Here is a 407-nt window from a genome sequence, read left to right on the forward strand (position 1 = left end):
TTCATCAAGGTTTCATTTGATTCAATGACCAGAGTTAGGCGGGGATATATAGCTCGGAGACGTCGAACAAAAATTCGTTTATTTGCATCAACCTTTCGAGGGGCTCATTCAAGACTTACTCGAACTACTACTCAACAGAAAATGAGAGCTTTGGTTTCCAGTCATCGGGATAGATGCAGGCAAAAGAGAGATTTTCGTCGTTTGTGGATCACTCGGATAAATGCAGTAACTCGTGAAAATGGGGTATCCTATAGTTATAGTCGATTAATGCACGATCTGTACAAGAGGCAGTTGCTTCTTAATCGTAAAATACTTGCACAAATAGCTATATCAAATAGGAATTGCATTTACATGATTTCAAATGAGATTATCAAATAAGGCGACTGGAACGAATTCACCGAAATGAT

The sequence above is a fragment of the Tasmannia lanceolata genome, unplaced genomic scaffold, assembly GCF_043159265.1.
Source record: "Tasmannia lanceolata isolate RefF3 unplaced genomic scaffold, GAP_Taslan_0.1 ptg000095l, whole genome shotgun sequence".
Classification (NCBI taxonomy): domain Eukaryota; kingdom Viridiplantae; phylum Streptophyta; class Magnoliopsida; order Canellales; family Winteraceae; genus Tasmannia; species Tasmannia lanceolata.